This window comes from Panicum virgatum, chromosome 8N (assembly GCF_016808335.1).
Source record: "Panicum virgatum strain AP13 chromosome 8N, P.virgatum_v5, whole genome shotgun sequence".
Lineage (NCBI taxonomy): Eukaryota > Viridiplantae > Streptophyta > Magnoliopsida > Poales > Poaceae > Panicum > Panicum virgatum.
The window spans coordinates 23716322-23738960 of NC_053152.1; the positions used below are offsets into that span (position 1 = coordinate 23716322).

General features: G+C 45.6%; 1 pseudogene; it reads right to left on the minus strand.

The window, feature by feature from the left end:
- Nucleotides 1–6692: 6692 nt before the first annotated feature.
- The window catches only part of LOC120684358, a 30426-nt pseudogene continuing 14479 nt past the window's right edge, over nt 6693–22639 (minus strand).

Here is a 22639-nt window from a genome sequence, read left to right on the forward strand (position 1 = left end):
AGTATTTTGTTCAGCTCCCAGCTCCGAGCTTCATAGTAGTATTTTGTTCATATTCAAGTAGTATTTTCACACTTTCTAGTAGTATTATTTCATAATTTAAAGTAGTATTTTTTCTTACTTAAGTAGTATTTTCCATAATGTAGAGAAATATTTTCATAATTATGAGTAGTGTTTTTGTTGCACAGAGTAGTATTTTGTTTAGCATAGAATAATGAAAAATACTACTTCAAATTGTAAAAACACTACTTGAATATGAACAAAATACTACTCTAACCACCATATCACCTAGTCATCGTGGTGCTGGAGGAAGTAGAAATCTTCGTCAAGCATTAACTCGAGGACTCAGATTCGACATTTGTGAGTGATTATCTGGTTTCTCTTTCCTCTTTGTTTTGGTCACTACTTCATTGCACACCCTATGCAGTTTCATCTGATTGATCAGATCCATCAAGAGCAACCACAGATTTGAGCTCACACACATCGGTGTTGTTGAGGAGCACGAGCAGCACTGGATATCGCAGCTGCGGTTCCAATAAGGATTTACCTAGGTGCATGTGCGATTCACCATATCAGCCCTCAAGCATGCCAAAATTGATCTTGATGGTGCATCTGTACACGAAGCTAACGGGAAAACCATGAATTTATCTAACAATATGTGTACCTGCAAATTGGAAATCAGAGGGGAAATCAGAGGGGGTGCGGGTGGGGGCTAAGAGCATCTCTAAGAATTTTTTATTTTTTCCCATCTTTATTTTTATTAAAAAAATGAAAAAAATCCTCTCCAATAATTCTCTATCATAATTTTCAATCTCCTAACAATTAGTATATTGCTCATCTTTATGCGTAAACATACCTACATCCTCGTGACTCCGGATCGGCTCTGCGGGGGCGTTTTTTTGGGCGCCGCCTCCGTCGCGCCATCGTCCACCGCCGTGCAGGTGATCGTCCGCCAGCGCCCCACCATGCATCGGCTGCCGTGCTCTCACTGGCCTTCGTCCCGCCATGCGCTGCTGCTCCCTGCGCGCCTTGGCAATGGCGCCCTCTACGTCCCCGCCTGGAGCCCCTGGCCCCGCCATGCACCTGCAGCCCCTACCGCCTAGGAGAGAGGCCGCCGACACGGTGCACGCTGCAGAGAACAGGGAGGGGCTGCTGGCCGATCAGAATTTTTTTTTATGGAACAGGCCGATCAGCCCCTTCTTTAGATGTAAAATTCAAACTTCCAAAACTATCACATCGAATAAGAATCTTACATGCATGGAATATTAAATCTTGACGAAATAAAAAACTAATTACATAGTTTTCTTGTAAATTACGAGATAAATCTAATGAGTCTAATTAGATCATGATCACACACTAAATTGCTACATGTACTAATGACATATTAATTAGTCTTAATAAATTCGTCTCGTAGTTTACAGATGGCTTCTGTGATTAGTCTATGTTTAATACTTCACATATAAAAAAATTCTCTTTCAAAAAATTTACAGCATGCATCTATATGAGGGCCAGACCTTCAACGGGCAGGTCATGGAGGGGCGGCAAGGAGGCATGCTGGGGGCAGAGATGCTGCAGGCAGCCGGTGGAGGGGCGGCGATAGAAGGAAAAGAAGATGCAGACCACAAGATTCATGGGACCACGTTTCTCGCGCCACAATTTCTGTTTTTGAATAAAAATAGGGAACTATTGGAGTTGAATTTTTTTTTACTTCCTCATAGCTATTTAAAAAGTTGGCAAACAACGAATTCAGGAAAGAAAATATAAAAAACTCTTGGAGATGCTCCAACCTGCAGATGGCTGGCCGAGGGATGCCTGGGAATGGCTAGTAAGACGATTGGACCCATCGTCGATTTGCACTGCTGATGTATCGTTTTGGATTGGATCCGGCAACGCCGCCGCTGGTTCATGGCACTGGCGCGGTGAGATCCAATCGAGGGGGGATCACTGTTCTAGGCCCACGTAGGTGCTGGCGGCTTGGTTGCTTGCATCACCCCCCTCCATAGGGCCATGCCGCCATTGGCCGGAGCGTCGCATGCCATTGCCACTGCCGCTCCCGCCGTCTAGCTCATCGGTTGCAACTAGGGCTGCAAAAAAAGCTCGCGGCTCGCGAGCCGGCTCGGGCTCGGAGCGGCTCGGCTCGGCTCAGAGCGGCTCGCGAGTCTGGAACGAGCCGAGCCGAGCCTCTTTTCTCGGCTCGCTAAAATACCGAGCCGAGCCGAGCCGAGCCAGCTCGCTCTGGCTCGCGAGCTGAGCCACCTATGGACCACTTGTCAATTGTCATGTAATTTAAAATGTTTTCTCTTTATTTTACCTTGTTGTGGCTATGATATTGTTAAAATCTTGATATTGTACTGTTAAAATCTTTATGTGGTACTGTTAAAATCTTGATATGGTTGCACTCTTGTATGTAATCTGTGAATCTGTGAACTGTGATGCAAATATGCAATAACTAGCTGTGGCTCGCGAGCCAATAACGAGCCGAGCCGAGCCGAGCCTCTTTCAACAGCTCGTGAAATTAGCGAGCCGAGCCAGGCTCGACTCGCTAGATGACCGAGCCACGGCGAGCCGAGCCGAGCCTGGCTCGGCTCGGCTCGTTTCCAGCCCTAGTTGCAACCAGCTTCGGCCTTCGGGAGAGAAGGAAGGAGAGAACGTGATATTAATGTGCGCTGAAAGTGGGCAGGCAAATATTAACGTGAAGTTAATGTGCCCTGAAAGTGGGTAGAAAAATATTATGATGTGGGACATAATTGTGCTGTATTGATTGTAAGTAAGACCTTCGGTTGCAGTAGTAAATATCATGATAATTTTATTCCTTTACGGTTTGACCAGTTGGCTAGTCCACTAGAGCGCCGCCCGTGCGTTCAATACTATTCAACACACTCGGAGTCAAATAGACAATAGATATACATATACATATACATATATATCTACATATATATATGTATATTTTTGTCAATCTTCTGCAGTTACACTAACCGCGATTACATTAAGAACGGTTAGAATTCGAATATATATATATATATATATATAGCCGTAATTTGTGTCATGCCACCAGTGCTAACCGAGTAAGTCCAAAGCTATTTGGCAATTGTTTTGTTTTGTGAGGACGAATAGATCGTGCATGCATCATGATTATAAACTAACTAAATAAAACAAAGTGTGGGTTAGTTGGGAAAATTAAGGTTTGCACATGGGCAAGGTTCATTTTGTTCACTTAAGGCTTATCTAGCAAATTTGTCACATTTCTGTCAAATCTGGGAAACATGAATTTATTCGGTATAGAAAATGACCTTATCCGTGGATGTGCCTGTGGATGACCTTATCTGTGGATGTGCCTGTGGAAAATTTTTCTCCATAACTTGTTTACTAGCTGCTGTTAAAATTTGAGAACTTTTGGACTAGGGAACTATGGGTTACGGTAGAAACTTTCACACCCCTGTTTTCTGTAAGCTTTGAGCACTTCTGCAACACGAATTTTTAGGCCACCCTAAAGGTGTTTTATGCAGAGATGCTCAACACAAAACTTGTGTCAAATTTACTCACCCAGCTACTATTAAATTTGGTAATTTTTGGCTTAGTACTCATTTTACTAGCTCTCTGTTCACTGGAATTTCTATTAGGACAGTTCTAATAGACCATCTTAGAGGCCGTTCTAGCCAAAGTTTTGACTAGCAAAGTTGTGCACAGAGACCTTAGGAATATTCTAGTAAAATTTTCTACGGCTCTGTCCTCCTAAAATTCTGAGAACATCAGATCTGAACTTTCATGGATCCAATCATCTTATAGTAAAAAAATTCAATTCTTCCACACAACATCAATCTTGTAGAAACGTATCTCAGGAACAATCTAGTGAGGTTTGAGAACTTTTGGATTACCCAATTCGGAGCTAGGAAGATGTGAAGTTGCTTCCAGGAATATTGGACTTCCAATGCTCAATTCATAACTTTCAGTAGGAGTTTGCTGGAATTTTCACCCTTGTAGATGATCCTTCTTGGCTGAGTGTTGAGTACCAAAGTTGTCATAACTTTTGTGATATGGGTGATCACAAAGTTTCAGCATCATTGGGCTATAGTAGTAAGAGTCATATGCAAAATACTATAGCTCAGCTGCTGCAAAACAGCGAGAACAAAGAAGCAAAGACTAAATCTTTCGACCGTTTAACCATTGATTTATCCTCTGAGTTAAATACCAAAGATGTGGAACACTAAATTCTCTAGTTAGTGGAAAATATTGAAAGGAGTTGGATGAACAGAACGTGCGGTATGAGTTTTCTCAAACTGTTTAACTAAAGCCTTTTGAGTTCTACATCTTTTCATACTCATATCCCTTGAGTCATAGAAGTAATATGGATCATATTGTTGATGGCAAATTCAATATTTCAAATGGTGGGAGAAACACGCGGTACCCAAGATGGTTTTGGTGCAAGTGGCAGTGGACCATCACAACTGCCACCGCCACCAACCAACTTGGCTGAACTTGTGGCCGCCAGACTGAACAGCTCTGACAACTTGTCCAGGGACATCAAGGGATTTATCAATTTCTGCAGCAGCAACACCATCAACAGGATGGGCATAATTTCCCTCAACCTTAGGTTGCGGGCTATCAAGAGCTCAATGAAGAAATAAAGGAGACAAGGGATGTTTACTAGACTCCATAATGCCACCATCACGATTTCCGATGAGACTTAAGAATCAGCAAGTAAAGTGTCGGGCTCTCAAGCATGATCCAAGCGACATAGACTTGACTGGATGGGAAATCACATGCACAGAATTCATTCCACGTGGTAATTTCAAGATGTCGCATCAGGTATGCCACCCCGGGTAATTTCAAGATTGCAGACACGTGTTTAAATAATCTCGGTAAACCAAATTATCTATATAATCTATGCCGTTGCCATTCCTAAGCAGATAGTCTGCAGATCATATGTCGAACTAAGCTTGCATGTTCTAGGTCAGATGGATCCATGGTACACATCCCTATATGTACGGTGATAAGATCTATTGAGCGCAGCTTAGCAAACAATGCTTTATATAGATGTCTTAAAGGTGCCTCCTGATCCATCAACAAAGAATACATGTCCTTTGTTCTTCATGACATGATAAGTATTTCCTCAAAATTTACCCTTTGCTTCGCATTAAGTGTGTGTCTATAATTTTTAAATGCTCTTCATCAAATCTAAAATTTTGTTCCTTGGTAAGCTCTCTATAATGGTCTCCTAAGCGTTCATCTATTAATCTATTAGAAAATAAAATAAAGCATATACATTGTCAGCTTTACAAGAGTACACAACCAAGGAGAATTGGAAGGAACATTTGTTTCATGGAGATAATCAGTAACATAGTTGAAAATACAATGCACATATATACACCAGCTTTCCAATCTGAGTCCGATGTTCTCTAGGATTCCAAAACATTTTTGCCTTGTCCCAAGTGAAGTACTACGGAAACTCTCTATACAAGTATTACAGATAGGATAAAAAAAGTTGAATTCCGATTCAATTGCAAGATTACTGGAACCAAAAGCTATTAACAGGAATATTTCCAGCTCACGCATATCTTACCCGCAGTTGGGCATACGCAAACAAAAAACTGTTGCAATCAGTACGGGCGAGGATCATAGGCTGCCTTGGATGGAATTTCAACTTGCTTTGGTGCACTGTTCTTCCAATCAATTATCTTCTGACATCCTTATCAGTGGCAATGATCTCGAATTTATTGCAGTTTCTGATTGTCGCCTTGAGATGAATCCTTATAAAGTAGCGGTGCCATTTTACATGAGGAACCACAAACATGGGTCAGCTCAACAGTATTTTCAGAAAACTCAACCAAGAAAGAAGATAAAAATTGCTAAGCGGATAAATTAGCTTGTATCATCATCCAAGACATTTTACGCATCAAGTCTATAGGAGACCCATTTTAATAGGCAAACAAATGAAATTATTGCGGAACAAGAGTAATCTGAATTCAACAAATCATAATTTGGCGACTTAAATTAAATAAAGAAATCTAATAATCAGGATTTTGTACAATATATTTAGGTAACAAAATTAAAAAAAACAAAGAATGGAGATTTTCTTACCTGCACAGGGTGACTAATGTCCCCGGCCTAATAAACAGACCAAAACCAAATGGCTGGAATCTTGAAAGACACATCCATCCATAGTTAAAGCTTCCATCTTCCTCAAATAAAACACATCAATTTAACCCGTTCACGCTTCAACACATAGTCACTGGGAACATTTTTGTTCCCGCAGTGTAAAATCCATCCCAAACCTCGTTCCCCGTTCCTCGTTCCTCGATCCGTCGTTTCGGGAACTTCGGTGACTATGCTTCAACATTACAAGAATATGCTGGTTTTTTTCTTTCCAGAGTAATTATTTTTTACCCATTTGCCACTAGAAAATAAAGATTGGACAAGTCATACAAATAATAATGCATTATGCAAAGGTCAGAATATGCAGAAAATATGGAAAGAACATCGTCATGACCGGCTGAGCGACATATAAGTCGGTGATACAACATGTTCAGAAGCAATTTGCATAGTAACAACTTGCAAAATACTATTAGGGATAGAAATAAAATTGAGGAATACAAGTTCTATAGAAAAGAATGAAATGAATAGAATCTTCACAAAATTGGTGTTGCAGCAAACTGTCAATAAGCTCCCATGATGTAGAAATGATCTCTCTGCACCAATCAATGGCGTGACTGGTGGAATTGTGGTCGATTGCAGAACGTACGGCCATTGGTTTTGACATATTTGTGTGGTAGATAGAGAAAAAGATGGTGAATGCAAATAAGCACTATTTGGCAGAAAATCAAGTAAGCCCCAGAACATGCAACTATGACTGATTGATGATTCATTTTTTTTCAAAAAATAATAAAAATATTAGTCTCCAGTTAGAAATATTACCTTGTCTCAGTGATATGATCATGAACATAACAGCTACCAAAATCAATGCGAAAGCAAGGCGGAATGACTGCAAAAGGGGACATTGTAAGATTATTGTGCTGCTGAGAGATTAACCACATTATGCATCACCTCCAAATCTGTGAGAATGTACATTATGCATGTTCTAATTTTTTTGTCTAAGGGTAGCAGAGAGAATACTGGAAACTAGTGTACATGGATGACGGGTAAGAATGTACTTTTGCATAAGAAATTTCCAACAAGAATGCCTTTATTACCAAGTAGTGCTCCATTTCAAAATCTAAGATGTTTTGCTTTTCTCCTTAGTCAACCTTATCTAACTATGTCCAACACTCCCACCGTCCGAAAATAAGTATCTATTTATCATTCAAATTTTGTCTCCACAAAGAGTATTCTTTTAACTTGTTATGTCCATTCAACTAAAGCATTACCAAATACCAAGAAAAAAATGTATGAAAACTAAGGGCATGGAGGCAATCAAATGCTTAGTGGATGCTAATTTTCTAGTTCCAATGCCTTTGCATTTGTTGAGGATCTAGAGAACCAAATAACCAACGTGGTTTTCAATCATAACCGCTATAAGTAATGAGAGGCAATGAGGTCATTTCTCACTGCTACTAATGTGTCTTAAAATTAAATTTTTCTAAACACTTATTTTGGGACAGAGGCAGTATTACATAAAAATATATTAACATCTATAATACCAAATGAATGCACTATCAAGACATATTTCATGGTGGATTTAATTAAACTAATGTGATGTTGTAGATATGGTGCATTATTCTATACACTTAGCAAAGCTAGATAAGTTGACTTGGGACAAAACCAAAACCTCTTACCTTCTGGAACAGAGGGAGTAATATACACAATCAAAATATGATGTAACTTGCATGAATTTCTACATTGAACTAGGAATAAGTTTATTCCTTAATTCTTATTTTCAACTGTGAAAACATCACGTGCTAATTCCTTGTAAGATGAGTCTTTTTTACCAACATAATACTAAAGAAAACATTTTATGAGAATTACATTGTTTTTCTTTGGTATGTGCTACTGAAAGAATTTACAATAAGGAAGTGATATTATGATTATCTCATCTTGTAAAAGAGTAAGTTCAAACAATGTCAATTGTTCACCGCATAATTCTCGAGAAGTCCTGCTTTAACTGGAGCTTCCCTGTCCCTACTAATAGAGGAGATGTAATGTCCTTGAAGAAGATCCATGGCATCCTATATAAGACAACATGTATCAAATAAGGAATGATTGCTCTTGATGCAACTTCTCTTATCGTGACGATCACATGTTTCGATTGAAGAAAGCTATATCAAAAAAATACATGTATATAGGTACCCCTCATTGACACGCACCCTATAGAAAAAGGGTTGTCTGCATTGATTTGCTATTGGAGTACCATCAAAAGATAAGCTGACAATTAAAACATACAATTCTAACCTACCCACCAAACGAAGCAAACTAACCCTGACTTGACGATTTTACCATGTGTGCGCCGAAATCATGATGTCATGTAATGCATGGTTCTCGGTGCTTAAATATCATCATGCATAGAAATTCAAGGCGTATTAATGACAAAACCTACTAAATACACAATTAATTTTCTTTTTTAAATTAGTATGACAAGGATATCTTTATCAATTATTTTTTAATCAAAATTGAGAACTTGCCTATGTTGACTTAATGCCAATTGTTAGAATGGGGTTATTGGGCCCGGAGGGCCAGCCCGCTTGGGTTGGTGGTGCCCGGCCTTGCCACCGTGTGTCGCCTAGGGTTTTATGGTATTGATTGTGGATTAGGTAAGGATCCCGTGATTTGTGCGGTTTCCATAAATCAACCCGAGGGACTCCTTGCCTATATATTGTACACCCATGTGTCACATTCAATCAATTTAGTTTTGCCTCCCAAATATTCCTCTTTCATGGTTTCACAAGTTCAGGTTTTCCACCGGATTCCTTTTCCGCTGCCCTAATGCGCCACCATCTGCTGTGCCTGTCCCTCCCCTCGCAACCCTACGGTGCTGCAATGACCGGGATGCCTCCCATTTCTCCCAAGTGGGTTGCCGCCGCCGCTACAGCTGTCTCCGCCGGCACCTCTGCTGTCGACCCCAAGGCCGCCGCCGATGCCAAGGCCAAGGCCACTGCCGATGCCAAAGCAGCGGCCGCCGCGACGGCCAAGGACGCCGCCGCTGCTCGTCTGCATGGCGAGCGCGGCCACCCGCCAGGCTGCTCACAACGCTGCCTTAAAGCGCGTCGCCACCAAAGAGGAGGGCCGGGCCACCATCCTAAAGTGCAAGGCTACTGACGCGCACGGCCGGGATGCCCTAACCCGTACCGCCCAGGAGCGCGTCACTGCTGGCACGGACGATGATGGCAATGGCGGTGGCGACCCCCCTCCGAAGAGGATGTCCCGCGCCTCCGAAGTCTCCGACCCCTTCGATCTTCATCAAGCCCTCCTCCTCCACGAAGCAGCGACGCTCACCAACCTGCACACCTATTTGTGATAATGGGCCATGACCCTAATACTCTCTTCACGATCCACATTGGCCCTTCATATTTTTAGCTCTAAATTGAATAAGATTAGAGCCCGACCCTTAGATTATCTAGACTAAAAATTAAGATCATTTACCACCCCTATGCACACTCAAGCGGCTCTCCAGAACATGCGGACCCTTGTCCTCGACCTCAATGTCGGCAACTATAACCGCTGGTGTGACCAGTTCCTGCTCACTGTCGGCAAATACTGCCTGCAAGATCATGTCTTGCAGGACTACCCGGCACCTGCCTTCCCTGAACTAGCAATGCATGGATTGCGTTGTCAAGTCATGGAACCACGGCACCATCACCGATGACCTTGCTGCTGCCATCTCCGCGAGGGCCTCCACCGTCCGCGCCACCTGGGTTGTTATGGAGTCCCACTTCCTCAACAACCGCGATGCGCACGCCCTGCTGCTCGAGGCCCAGTTCCGCACCTTCGTCCAAGGCAACCTCTCCGTCGCTAGATCTTACTGTTTACACTGATGCTGATTGGGCTGGATGTCCTGATACATGCAAGTGCACCACAAGCTATGCCATGTTCCTTGGTCACAATCTCGTTCCCTTGTCCTCCAAGCGCCAGAACACAGCCTCCAGATCCAATGCTGAAGCTGAGTACTGTGCAGTGGCAAATGGTGTCACTGAGGCCTCTTTGCTCCGCTAGCTCCTATCAGAGCTCCACGCTCCCCTTCGCCATGCTACGTTGATCTACTACGACAACAATAGCGTCGTGTACATGTCCTTCAGCCCAATACAGCATCAGCGCACAAAGCATATCAAGATTGACCTCCACTTCTTTCGAGAGTGATTCGCCATTGGCGATGTTCGTGTTTTGCATGTCCCAACATCATCCCAATATACAGACATCTTCACCAAGGGTCTCCCCACTTCGATCTTCATGGAGTTCAGGTCCAGTCGACGTGTGGAGTGGCTGACATTACGACTTCGGGGGCGTGTTAGAATGGGGTTATTGGGCCCAGAGGACCAGCCCGCTTGGGTTGTTGGTGCCCGGCCTTGCCACCATGTGTCGCCTAGGGTTTTATAGGACTGATTGTAGATTAGGCAAGGATCCCGTGATTGATGTTGCTTCTGTAAACCATCCTGAGGGGCTCCTTGCCTATATATTGTACACCTGTTTATCACATTCAATCAATCCAGTTTTGCCTCCCAAATATTCCTCTCTGACCAACCATATCCACCACATTGGGTACAAATATTTTCTAGAAACATTCATACGCTTATATAAAAAAAATTACCTGCTTAGTACCATCTGCAAAGTTGTTCAGGTAGTATCTAGCAAGTGCATTCCATAGGTCATTCAAAATTCCCTGAGTAGTTCTCTTCCCATACCTTGTGGATTAAAAAACAAAAAATAAGGAGAACATAAGAATGAATGCAATTTTCAGTTACAGAATATGAATATAGTGCACTAGGAGCTCACCTGAGCAAGAAATTAAAACATGCTAGCTCAACAGCAGACAAAAAATGTATAATTTCGAAAATATAAAAAATTGAGAATGTATCAACTCATTTTACAACAAAAGGAACATTTGGGATTAGTTGAGCAATATTCGCACCGTACAGCACCCAAGAGTTTCATGCATTCTAGATATGGTGTTTCTTTGATTTGGTTTCTATCAATGATAAAACGTTAGAAGAGCAACTAGCCAACTTATAGACAGGTAGTGCTGATAATGATGTGAACATTGCACAAAAGCAGAAATGGAACATTACTCAAGCCATGTCAAGGTGAAACTCAAAAGGAGTCAGTGCAATACGGGATCCTCAAATCCATACAGTTTCACACAAAAATTTAGCTGCTGAACTGCTTGGATACCAAAGGTAGAAATAATTAATAGCTTCAATTTGTGGAAATGGCAAATTGAGGAACAATGTCAAAAAATACAATGCACTTAAGAAATGAGAATAGATAGAATCAGTTCTGTTGAAATTACCGAACGTAATCTCCTTTCAAAGCTGGAGTTCCAGAGTACTGAGTGCTTATTGCATCTCCATGATTGGCCCACACTGTAATGAAGCATTATTGTTCATGGACATGCCGGAGCAATAATAGGAACCATGATTAATAACTACCAAACATAATACTTACAAACTTTATAATTTGCATCAAAATCTGGAAAGTTACTGACTGTATCATTAGCACCAAAAAACCCCTATTCGTTGGAGCTGGCTTTCCAGAAGTTGTCTTCCAATCATGCTCTATTATTCATCATAGCAATGATCAGATTTTTTCTCGAAAGGGTGAAAGGATCACCGGGGTGTCCGACCCTAGAGGGGGAGGGGGTGAATAGGGTCGCTAATCGCTTTTTAACCTAGGGCTAAATCTAATTGCATAAGACAAACCTACCACGTCCTGCACATGCTAGTTATGACTAAGGTTTATCTATGCTACCCTCCACTTACCCCAAAAGACTTGCAACCTATAGCCAATCCTAATCAAACTAACTAGAAAAGAAAAGGTAAGCAAGAAAGAGTAAATGCGGAAACGTAATGCGGTAAGTAAAGCGGTAAGGGAGAGGATATGCAAACTCCCGTGAAGACACCAAGACACACGATTTAACGTGGTTCGGTTAGGACACCAAAGTCCCTCCCTACGTCCACGGCCACTTGTCCAGCACGAACAAGTGTGATGCCGAGTCTCTTCGCTTGATCACCATCTTGCCACGCCTCCAAGGCTCCCGACAAGCAAAGGCTAAGTGACGCCAAGTCACAAAGACGAGGTCACCGCCACCGTCTATCTCGAAGCGTCACCACGGCACCGTCTTCACTATCTTGGAGCTTTAACACCAAGTAGGGGCCTCCTTCCCCGCACAAAAGTGTCATTGCCACTCCACACCAAGTCGGAGGGTCACACGACGAGTACACAAGGTGCTTGCCGCAGCAAGGCTTTCTCTCAAGCTAGTTCTCTCAAGAACTAAGCCTAAACAAGCACTAAGCACTCTCACAAGTGTGCTTAAGCCTATATGATGTACAATGAAGCTCTATGGTGGTTGGAGATGATCTTTAGCTCTTGTATACTTCCTTGAACTCCAGCCACCTCAAATGACCCGGCCTTGGGGGTATATATAGGCAGCCCAAGCAAATATAGCCGTTGGAGAAAAGCTGCCAGAAAAACACTTAACACCGGTTAATCCGACGTACCTCCAAAGCCATCGTCGGTTTAACCGGTGATACTAAAACTGCCCGCCTCAAAAACTAGCCGTTACATGTACAGGCAATCAACCGATGCTACGTTGGTTTAACCGGTGAATGTAGTTGCCATTTGAACTCTAAAAACCAACTCTCTGGACAACTGCACCGACGTTCACCAAGACCCAATCGTCGGTTCATCCGGTGTATAGAATTTCCTCTGTCTTCATCTGTCAATGCACCGACGTATACAAATTTCCTAACGTCGGTTCAACTGGTGAAACCAAACTTCCAGACGTGCTCCAAGTCAATGCACCGACGAGTGTAAAATACCCAACTCCGGTTAATCCGGTGCCAAACCCTAGCTCACAGGCCTTCTCTGTGATTGCACCGGTGAGTTCATTTTGCCCTACGTCGGTTTAACCGATGATAGCAAAATGCCTCAATCCTTGTTCCTTGGACCGAAGAGCTTTCAGGGCGCTGCCCTGAGACCCGCGAGGGGCGGCTCCCCCTCGACCCCCGTCTGCTAACTTCTCTTTGTCATCACTTGAACCTAAAAGCCTTCGGGCCTAGCTACGCCTATCTTCTCTTTGTCATCACTTGAACCTAAAAGCCTGAGAATGGTTTTCTTAACAATCATATTAGTCCAAGTGTTGTGTTGTCTATATCAATCACCAAAACATTATATTGAAATATGGCATGAGAGGCCATTTTCGCTACAATCTCCCCCTTTTTGGTGATTGATGACAACACAACCAAAGCAAGCAAGATGAATTGCAAGAATATGAAATTGATACCAATGTCAAAAGTTAGAAACTACTTAGCTTGCTCGGATGACATTTCAATGCTCATTTTTAAAAAGCCCTTGATACCAATTGTAGAAAAAATTGTAGAACAATGGCTTGTGTGTGGTTTGAACCATATGAGCAATGAAAAATTTTTGTACCTTAGTCCATGGGATCATCAAATTGCACTTCTCCCCCACATTGACTAAGTACCTCCCCCTATCACCATGCATCCTTTTGCATTGCATTTTCCATTCCTCCCCCTTGCTAATGGCATCATTTTACTCCAAGATATTTGCTTGCTTTTAGGGTACATTTCTCCCCCTTTGTCATCAAACACCAAAAAGCTTCATAACCACTAGCAACAAGAAGTATTAGTAGCAAAAAGAAATTCACTAGTGATAGAGTGTTATACCAACTAAATCCGGCATATCTCCCTTTTGTTTGAACAAGCCCCCCCTTTTTCAAAACTTGTGGCACCTTCTATCTTGACATCCATTGTGATACCAATTGTGACTTGTAGGGGTAGTGTTCAAAAGAAATTGAACTCATGGAGATAGCTCTAGATGACTAGCCATGCCTCCCTATATCATTTATCTCTTTAACCTTTGGGAGTTATGGCTTGGTCTTCTTCCCTTGTCCAATCTTTCTTGATCAATTGATACCAATTGTAAGGTTAATTGCAATGTGCATCATCTTGATATCGAAGGATTGAGTGCATTACCATATGGACAAAAGGAGTGTGACTACAACAAATATCACTTTGAAAGCATGTTAGTCACAAAAACACAAGCTATAGAGTTAGCTCCCCCTAAATGTGTGCAATAGTGTTTGAATCACTTTTAAACAAATGTATGCACTTGTATTTCACATAATGGGGATCAAACTCTATAACTTGAAAACATGACACCAAATGAATACCAAAAATAGGATTGATACCAATTGTAGACTTTGGTATTTTCTTTCGAAAATATGTGTCATGGAGAAGCAACGGTTTTCGCCCATGTAGGTTGCACTAGATAAGAAGTTAGTACAAAAGGAACCTACCATATGAAATTTCTAGGAAAGCATATCAAATAAAAGATACCAATTGTAAATACCAATTGCAAAGATAAGATCATGCAATCCTAGAGAGGCATTGAGCTACAATGATGCATGAAGGATGTCAAATGAAATTGATATCATCCTTTTACCTTGCTCATTACCTCATATGTAGGGGAGGGGAATTTGGGTCACTAATCTTTAATCCACAACTTGGCTTTCCTTTATCTTTGCATGATGCATCCCTACTCATGCATCCCAAATCTTGTCAAGCCTCCAAATTCCCCGTAGCTTGGATGCTTACCACCATCTAATGATGGCTTGGCCTCCCTCTAAAACCTTGATTCCCCCTTTGATTCTCCCTCATGACTTGATTCACTTAGGTATTTCTCCCCCTTTGGGATATGCTTCCTCTCCTTGAGAAAATACCTTGCTTTGATCCACATTTATCCCTCTTTGGAATCAAATCACTTAAAAGGTCTTGCTTCTAAAAGGTCTTGCAAAACAATATAGCTCAAAAGAAGATTAGTATCCTAGGGAGTTAGCTCCATGACTCATGATCCAATTGTATGATATTAATGAAGATACCAATTGAGAATTTACTATGGTGGATCACAAAATCACGAAACTAGCATGACATGAGCTAAGCTTTCCACAAGTATGTGCACAAAATGATAATGTGAAAATCAAGTGCACAACTAGATGTTATAACTAGAAAGCTTAGATCATATCATGCACGGAGGTAGCTCTAAAAAGGATAAGAAATTGACAATTATACCAATTGAATGAGTTTAGAACCTAGCATACCTCCAGGGGAAACAACTTAGTTTACCTTGCATGTACCAAAAAAGAAAGTGTTTGAAAGAAGAGTACTTGGTACACCTTTAAGCAATTGTATGAGCACATAGCCTATGAACTTAGATATGAGTATTTAAGTTCAATAAAGCATGGCTCAATATGCATGAAAGCACAAAAATATCTAATCATTCTTATAGAGTTGTTTGTTCACATTGATCGTGAATAATATTCTCTTAGAGTGTTAACTCCATGTGAGACTACAAAAGATAAACTAGCAAACACATTAGTCTCAAAATCACAAGCTATAAAGTGAACTCCCCCTCAATGTGTGCATTTAGTGTTTGAATCACCAAGCAAATGTATGCACATTGATTTTGACACAAATAGGAAGTTTACCCTATAGCTTGTGTTCATGGTACACATATGAAATACATACCTCATGAAGTCCATGTACCATGAAAGGTAACCTTGTGTAGCTTTCTTATGGGGGACTTGGGCAACAAATGTCCAAGTTGTGAGTTTAGCTTGTTTTGGCTTGGACCTTCACTTTTAACTTGTAAGCTAAGCATCCAAATCCCCCGATGCACTTGTTTGGTGCCTAAGCAGAGGATATGTCAACATGAAAGTACAAATAATTTTAATGTGATTCACTTCACATTGTGTGCCTAGATAGATTTGAGACAATCTTATGCGACGACTGCATTAATGACTTTGAAGGTAAAAGAACGCATAAGCAGCCTATCATTTGGTCTTATTTAGACAAGATTTTTTTGTCAACGCATCTAACTATATAGGTTGTACTACAGAAAGAAGAATGTATCACTATGAAATCTGACCAATGTAACTACTATTGGTTTGGTAAAAGTCGGAATCGATAATGATGCCACAACGCACAAATTGTATCAACAAAAATTTTTATTTGAGAAAACTGAAGGTTTATAACCTAAAATTCACCGATGGCGACCCTCATCTCTCCCCCGCCCCTTCCCCACCACCCCACCCACCTCGACGCCATAGCCGTCTCCACCAGCCCCACGCCGGCCCTCACTCCGAGCTTGGTGGCCACCTCTCCCTTCTCCCCAACGGCGTCAAGGTCCATCCCTGCTACAACATTTGGTTTAAGTAAGACGCAGCGTTAGAGTCTGGAAACGCCTCCCTCGGGGAAGTCAGGCGGCAGTGCCCCTTCCCGTTCCTTCAAGGACTTGCTCCTGGCAGCGGTCTCCGCGGCCCCATCGGATTCGGCCTCGATCGGCTCCTCCGGTGAGTCCTCTTCGTAGCACCTCCCCAAGAATCTTGCTGCGTCTTTGGCTGGCTCTCGTCAGCCGCCTCCGAGGCGTGGTCTGGACGCTGGGGGCTGGCAGGAGGTGCAAAGCCGCCATTCCCGTAAGGCTCGCCTATGGGCAGAACGTGGGCAACGTCGCAGCGTGCCTGTGGACCTTCACGGGCTGTGTTTCTACTGTTTCTCGTCGGATACCGTGCTGCCGCCTGCAACAGCCGAACTCGCTACTTCATGTGCCGGCGGCTGGGACATCGGGCCTACTTGTGTTCACTACGGGACGCCACTCATTTGCCGTGTGCTTTTAGCACACGGCAAAGGCAGTTAAGCTCACGGCAAATGATTTGCCGTGTGTTACACACGGCAAACGCCACACGGCATACATCGGCCGGCAAAGCAGCTATTTGCCGTGTATTGGTACTCGGGCACACGGCAAATCCTTTGCCGTGTGCCATGTTGGCACTCGGCAAACATTTTTGGAAAAAAATAAAAAAAATATTGTCCGCCGCCACCACCAGCACGTCCACCACTGCCACCGTCCGCCGCCGCATCTGGATGGGGCCGGATCCGCCGCAGCATCTGGAGGAGGCCGGGACATGATCCGCGCGGTCGTCGCTGACGAAGGGCGAGCAGTGGAAGCGCCAGGCGGTGTGCGCGCCAGAGAGCACGACGAGGTCGTCGGTGTCAAGCCCCTTGGCGGCGAGCTCGGAGAGGTTGAACGACAGCGGGGGGCAGGAACTGGAGAGCGCCGCTGGAGGTGGAAACGCGGCCGTCGCAGCGGCCGCGGGCACCATGAAGTTGACGCCGCCACCGCTAAGAACGGCGCTGGCGTCGCGGGTGGCGAAGGCGAGGACGTCCGCGCAGGAGACGCTGTCGCACGCCGCCTCGAGCACCCCGTTGGCCATGTCGACCACCACCAAGCCACGTAGGATGCCAGCAAACCCGCAGCCAGACGCCGGGGCCGCGGAGGGAGGGGAGGAGGCCGCCGCGGAGGGAGGGAAAGACTCTGCCGCCGCGGAGGGAGGGGAAGACTCTGCCGCCGCCGGATCCGTCCGCTCCACCGGGATTCTTCGCTCGCCGTGGCCATGGAGGAAGGGGAGGACGCCGCCGCCCGCCGGGGACGGATCCGCCCTCGCCGGGGCCGGATCCGCCCGCGCCGCCTCCAGCCGGGGACGGATCCCCCCTCGCCGGGTACGGATCTGCTCGCGCCGCCGCCCGCCGGGGCCGGATCTGCCCACGCCGCCGCCCGCGCCGCCGCTCGCGGGGGACAGATCCGCCTGCGGCACTACTGCTGGGGGCCTACTCCGGCCAGTGCTAGAGGCCGCGCTGCCGGCCCGTGTTCGGGCGGCGCTGGTGGTCGCCGCTGGCCATGAAGTGAGTGAGTGAGAGAGAGACTGCGGGAGGGGAGAGTGCCGAGGGAGAGAGAGATTACGGGATAGAGAGGGAGAGGCTAGCATTTTATTTCAATAGGACACTCATTTTTTCCCTCTTTCTTTGCCGTGCGTAAAAAAAAGAACACTCGGCAAATCTACATTTGGTATAGAATTTCCAATGCATTTTAGTAGAGGTAAATGAGTTCAAATGAAAAAGTTCTAAACTACAAATTTTATATCTCGTCGAGCTCTACAATTTTGGTATAAATTTTTTTTTCATACCAGATCATATAAAAAATTTGTATTAAAAAACTACATCCACTATTCTCTCACATACAATCACACATATACTTCTTGTGAGAAGTTTCGATTTTATAGACATCGTTATGATAAAGTGTGCTAAATCTTCTCAACTTTTTATCACAGCCTCCACGTGCGATACCACCACATCATGACAAATCTCATAATTTTCACACTTCATTTGTTTTTTAGAATTTAAAAATTATTTGGACACATATTAGTGGTCATATTCTTGAACAAGATATTCAAAATTTCTTTTCATTTCATGGGTAAGACCACAAATTGGGCTAAATAACATGAATATAAGCAAAGACCTTATTTGCCGAGTGCACGAAAAAATACACTCGGCAAAAGGTTGAGCACTCGATCGGCAAACATCGAGTTTCCCGTAGTCTCGTACTTCGGCATGGCTGCTCACCCTACGTCAGCCTATCATCCTCCAGGGATGGACCTGGCGCGAGCGGCTGTCTGGCGCCGTCGGGACACCGGGCCTCCCACTTCGAGCAGAGGTGACGGGGTCGGCGGCGATGCCGCCTTGACTCCTCCTGCCGCTGGGGTGGGCTTTGGCGGTGGACCTCCGCTACTTACGGCGTGCAGTTCTGGTGGTGAAGGAGCCCAGGATGCTGGTAGCTGTCGGCGTCGACGTTGCGTCAGGCGGCAGTGCGGTAGGGAGCTCGGCGGGGATGATCAACCTCTACCGGCGGGCAATGGTCATTCACCTGCGGTGGCCCCAGCTGCTCTGGCTCCGGGGCATGTCGGCGCTGCCGGTGCCGCCCCCCGGCCTAGGAGAATTATTGACCGCTCTGCAAGAATGAATAGAGCTGAGGACAAGAATGAATAGAGCTGAGGAGGAGCTCCGCTGCACCCTCTTGGTGCTGGTGGTTGGTGATCTTTCTGCTGTCCCGATCGATGGCCTGGCGGCACAGCTTGCTCACCGCTATGATCTCCCGGCCGGCTCGATGACGATTCACCGTCCACGGCCTAATGAGCTCCTGTGGGTTTTCTTGATTGAAGAGGATGCTGTCTGCGTTTACAATGATGGCAAGCCTATCCAGCTACGTCAGGTCACGCTGCACTGCCGGCGGTGGTCCCGTCTCAAGAACGCCAGTAGTGTCACCTTGCGTCATCTTGTCGACGTTGAGATATGTGGTGTTCCAGCGCATGTGTGGGAGTTGGAGACGGTGGAACACCTCTTGGACGAATGGTGTTGGATCCACGCTCTTCATCCTGATACGGTGGTGCGCCGGGACTATTATGTGTTTCGGCTGTCAGCCTGGTGTTCTCACCCTGAGACGATACCGGCTGCCATGGAGCTTGTGGTGGAACCGCCTGCGCCGGTCGCTGATGTCCCTCCTATGAAGCGTGGTCTATCCTATGATGTTGAAATCACCATGGCGACGGACGCTGGGTGATCTACGGATGTTGGAGCAACTCCGGCTCCTCCAATGACCGGCCATGGTGGGCGTCGCCGGCGGCAATGGGAGTCTTGGTCTCCAGGCTCCTCTCCGCGAAGCTCCGGGGGCGGATCCCCTTCCCGTGGAGATGCGCCTCGGATCTTGGGACATGCGGGCCTGTAGCGTGCGGGCTGCGGCACGGGCGCCCAGGTGGAGTTTGCCGGCGCTGCACACTTTGAGTCCAAGGAAACGGCGACTGTTACGGATCCTTCCCCATGCAACCTGCCAGCTTCCAAGAAAGTCATTGATGGTTTCGTTGCCCTCGTAATTACTCCGTCCTCGTGCGTTGGGTGTACGGGCGTCGTTGAGGCCGTTGAGTCTCCGCCGCCAGAGCTCGCTCCGATGAGCACGTTGTAGGCACAAACGTGCCTCCGGCCATCGTGCACCATGCTGTTGTGGAGGATCTCGCCCCAAAGAATGCGAAGAAGACGTCTCCACTCCCCCTCCATGTGCTTCTTCGGCTCCTAAAGACATTCATGCGGCGGCGGCCGCCGCACCTCTCGATGCGGTCTCGGAGGCAGCGTGCGTTCTGGCCGCTATCCACAAAGCGTCCTAGCAACCATCGGGCATCGTGTCCGCGCAGGCCCAGTCAATGCACAGGAGCTCTAAGAAGACTAGGGATTTGGATCCCTCCGATCCTATAATTTTGCAGCCATTTGAAGTGGGCTCCCTTGGGCTACCAACTCTTGATGCTGGAACCACTACTACAAAAACAGCCTTTTGTCCCGGTTCCATATGGCCATTTGTCCCGGTTTTGGAACCGGGATTCGGCCGCCGGGACAAAAGCGCTGGAGGCTTTTGTCCCGGGTGGTAGAACCGGGACAAAATGTCCCTCGTGCTAAAAAATATTTGCGCCCTGCGGGATTGGAACCCAAGACCTATTGCCTAGCGCATGGCCTGCTTGCCAACTCACCTAAGTAGTACATGTGACTCAGTAAAGAATAACTCCCTTTTGAACTATCACGTGGAGGGGCCTTTTGTCCCGGTTGGTGGCTCCACCCGGGACAAAAAGGGCCTTTTGTCCCGGGTGGAGCCACCAACCGGGATAAAAGGGTCACCCTTTTGTCCCGGTTGTGACCCTTTTGTCCCGGTTGGTACCACCAACCGGGATAAAAAGGGTTGGACCTTTTGTCCCGGGTGGAGCCACCAACCGGGACAAAAGGGGGCCTTTTGTCCCGGTTGGTGGCTCCACCCGGGACAAAAGGCCCCTGTCCCCCCGCTCCTTTGGACCCGGGACAAAAGCCACCTTTTGTCCCGGGTCCAAAGGTAACCGGGACAAATGACCTGGAACAAAGGCTGTTTTTGTAGTAGTGAACACCAATCTTGGAGACCTAGGATGGTATTGCTATCTAGGCCGTTACAGATCATACATCTACAGAGGCCAATGATGCTTTTTATGCCAGTGCTTGGTCCCGAACGATGGAGGCAGTAACCAGCCCCACGGTCGAGCCCACCTTGCCCAAGACGATGGCTAAGCCCACGACCCGAAGCTATTGTAGGGTGTACTTGCGGCGATGCCAACAACCCCAAGGCGCTGACCAGAGCTTGCCGAAACAGCCCCAAGATACTGATCTGAAATTGCAAGATGACTGCGGCACCGCCATGGCCAAGCCTTCTGTAGGAAGCTCCCCAAGCAATAGGGCAATCTTTATGGCAAAGCTTACCGAGAAGACGTCCAGGATCCTCCCCACGCCATGCTCCATCAGGATCGGCCAACGTGCTGGCATGCTGGCTGCACCTCCACGACGTAGCCAGCGTATAGCTGGGATGACACCTGAGGTGTCTGTTGATGCCTCCTCCTCCAGAAACAAGAAGAAGGTGACGCGAGCGCTTAACATCATTGGCGAATTTGAAGGAATCAGCCATGATGCACTTGATGAGTACAGTAAGATATTCACTTCATCCACATCAATGGTTAATTCTCATGCCCAGGCCCTTGCCGCTCTTTTGGGCTGGACTGTCCCTGCTGAGGAGGTGTTGGAGCAGGAATTGGCCTAATCATTCCTTTCCTGTGCTGTTAGCTGGTCGACTCCAAATGTGTTATCATGAATCCGTGCAACATCCTATTCTGGAATGTGCGCGGCCTTAATTCTAGGGCCCAACAAGACTCTGTTAATACTTTGGTCAGTGCCTCAAAAGTAGATGTGTTGTGTATCTACGAAACTAAGATGGAAGGGATTGCTCAAGGAACATTATTGTCCACCCTTGGTTCGGCCTTTTCTCATTTTGTGGAGCTACCTTCTGTTGGAGTCAGTGGCGGGATTCTAGTGGCCTGGAAGAATTATCTTGGACCTGCGGCAGATGTTCGTGTGAACAATTATTCTGTCTCGGTTCAGTACAGTTCACCTCTCGGGCCAAGCTGGTGCCTCACATGCGTGTACGGGCCCCAAGGAGATGATAACAAGCTGCTCTTTTTACAAGAGCTCAAGGGTGTGAGAGCAGCATGCCTTGGGCAATGGATATTGCTGGGGGATTTGAATCTTATTGGTAGAGCTGTAGACAAGAATAATGACAACCTCAACCGGACAATGATGGGCAGGTTTCGCCAGCTAATCAACGACCTTGGGCTGCATGTTGTGCACTTAAACGGCTGCAAATTTACTTGGTCCAATCAGCAAGAATCACCCACCTTGGTCAGGCTGGATAGGGTTCTATGCTCTACAGATTGGGATCAGCTCTTTCCTGACAGCCCGCTGCAAAGTGCCGCAACGGATGGATCTGACCATTGCATGCTTTTGCTCAGTCTTAATGTTGTTAAGCCGGGTAGGGCTAGGTTTCATTTAGAAGCTTTTTGGACTAAACTGGAAGGTTTTCATGAGATAGTAGAGCTGGCCTGGAACTCTATCCCAGCATCTACTTGTCCCTTTGCTACCCTGGCTAAAAAGTTCTGCGCTACGGCCAAAGGCCTACAGAGTTGGAGTCAAAAGAAGGTCGGTCACATTAATTCTCAGTTGTCCTTAGCCAGGGAAGTCCTCCATCAATTGGAAAT